The sequence below is a fragment of the Etheostoma spectabile genome, chromosome 9, assembly GCF_008692095.1.
Source record: "Etheostoma spectabile isolate EspeVRDwgs_2016 chromosome 9, UIUC_Espe_1.0, whole genome shotgun sequence".
Taxonomy (NCBI): domain Eukaryota; kingdom Metazoa; phylum Chordata; class Actinopteri; order Perciformes; family Percidae; genus Etheostoma; species Etheostoma spectabile.
In genome coordinates this window covers 29601592-29604154 of record NC_045741.1, presented here as the reverse complement: position 1 = coordinate 29604154, position 2563 = coordinate 29601592, and the positions used below count along the sequence as shown (strand labels likewise).

Below are 2563 nucleotides of genomic sequence, written 5' to 3'. Positions count from 1 at the left end.
AGCAGCATTTAACATTTATCACAGTATCACTTTGGCCTTTTTGTCCACAATACGTCCCCAAGGATCCATTCACTCAATGGGGAAACCCCTCTCACTGATGGATTCACACACACACACGTGCACATGGAGCACAAAGTGGCAATATAATAATGTTATTTCAACAGCATGCCCAGTGACCCCTCTAAAGAGGATCCCTACTGTGGCTATATACACATAACCTTAAAAATTCACTCACTCACTGCACACACGCGCGCACACACACACACACACACACACACACACACAAAGACATGGTCTAAATAATTTACAGAGATAGACGTCTAGCCCCTTGCATGAATAAGTAAGAGGCAGCCCCCTGGCCAGTTGCGCCCCCTCTCACGGCTCCACTCGTACCGCGTACAGTTTAATCGGCTCATATATATTGCATTGCTTGCTTGCTTGATAGTCTCACTAATTCTGTGTTCAATTTTTTTTCCATTTAACTTTCACTCAGTGAATCTACAAATTGGGGTGTTAAGAGATATTTTGGCGATACTTTTCCACATGAATCTGAACACTTGAAATGTGGGAAGATGCAGTTTAACTAGAATTACTGTATGGAACTTTTTAATGTTTCTGAAACTGTTATTTTTCATCTAATGATTATGAATGACCTGTAACAGCAAACGAGACTAACAGTATAAAACGGTATTTTTTATTTTATTTGTATTTTATATTACAGTAATGCCTTTGCCCGGGTCCCATTTTTCCCGCAAAGTCACTAAATGATTTACGGCATGCAGACCGGCTCTGCAGTCACACATTCTGAAAGGTCGCAGATTTCCGCGTAACATCCGAAAAGCCGGTGTTAGCGTATGCAGCCAGGTGAAAGATAGCAGTAGATTTCTTACTGTCATAGGCGTAATTTACAGGGGGGTTTGGGGGTTACGACCCCCCCCAATAATCAAAACTATGCCCTTGCTTTTTATAGGCACATTTCTATTTTAATTTTATTTTAGAAGTTTTTGTAGTTGATATTGAGGCAAGGCCGTCACAGAAAAATTTAGAAATTAAACAAAGAACAACTAAAAGCTGAAAGGGAAAGGCCAGGGTCAAGCTACACCAGATGGAGTCAATTACAGGATTGTAAATGATTCTAAACCAACTCCAACTGGCCCTCAGGTATGTAATATGTCTAGTTCATTCATAAAATAACAAAGCAAGACGTGGCTGTACGTCAGTAGCCTACAGTAAATTACGTCCCCCTTCCATTTACCGTCGGTTTTTATTTTATTTTCATTCTGTTTGCGTTGGCCTATGATTTCCTTTTCCCTGATCCCCCTGTTCTTGAGTAAAATGTCTGAGGGTTTCATTAAAAAAAACAGTATATTAATCTAAGTTAACATTACGTTGGTTGCTACGACAAGCTCTTGATGCTTTGTCTTGTGAGACAGTGAGAGGGACACCGGGTTTAGCTCAAGAGACATCCAAAGTAGGCTGAGTTACCGTAGGCAACACTCGAAATGTAACGATGCATTTTGTTTATTTCACACGTCCTCATTGTATATTTAAACACTATTTCATGAGGTACAATGATTATCTACAGGCCGTGTGAAATGGGGGACTCCAAATAAACTACCAAAAGCTATAACAATAAACATACAACAAATAATATACCAACCGAAAACTCAATTTACCATGGACACAATTGCATCTGTAACTTATTGTTTTTATTGTAAGGAATTAATCGCAACGATAGGACTTCCCTGGAACACTAACTCAGTAATACAGCACCATAAAGAAAAGGCCTTTACACGACGAGGTGTGGTAAAAACACGACCGGACGAATCAATACAAACTGAAAGTTCCAAAAAGCCACTTTAATTCTTACTGTAATTAGGTAACATTAACCTACAGTGTCTGGCTCATCTCATTTCTCTGTTCAAGACTAAATGCTTGTTCCTTCCTCACCTACAGTATACCTCCTCTTGTTATTGTGGCTTTACAAACTCTTTGCCAGCTCTAACAAGTCCCAGTTCTCCTTCTATAATTCAATTCCACACTACACTACACACACAACCACTAGGGGCATTTGTTTCATGTGTGTGGAACTGAACTTTCAAACATCCACTCTGTCGAGGTTTGTTGCAGTTTCATTCTTGTTTTTCTTGTAAAATCTCTCCAGGTATTTATTGTAACAACGGTAGGAATTTAGTAAGTCCCGGTGTTGGGGAATATGAAATGTATTAGACATAATTTGAATATGATTGACCAGTCTACTCATTCAATGATTCCCATGGAAGTACAAAATAGGTAAAAAAAAAAGACAGTGGCAAGATAAGAGAAATGCTGTTATTGTACTATTAGTATTACTGTGTAGTGATGAAACTCAAAATGCGGCGCTGCAGAAGAGGGTCTGGCTAGTCCACACGGCATTCCAGGATGGGAGGAAAACATGCTCCGGTTATTGGCACTTCTTTAAACCAATCAAATCGTCTTGGGTGGCGCTAGGCGTCGGATGGCTCGGAAAAATAGCCTCAAGAAGGAACTGTGTGTACCGATTGGACAGATAGTCTAGCTAGCT

General features: G+C 39.9%; 1 protein-coding gene and 1 long non-coding RNA gene across 2 annotated transcripts in view; one reads left to right on the top strand and one right to left on the bottom strand.

Annotated features, from left to right (window-relative positions):
- The window catches only part of dab1a (DAB adaptor protein 1a), a 206856-nt gene that overhangs the window by 105089 nt on the left and 99204 nt on the right, over positions 1–2563 (top strand). The gene's annotated exons all lie outside the window — the stretch shown is intronic.
- LOC116694941 (uncharacterized) overlaps positions 1–2563 on the bottom strand; it is a 20008-nt gene that overhangs the window by 16726 nt on the left and 719 nt on the right. The gene's annotated exons all lie outside the window — the stretch shown is intronic.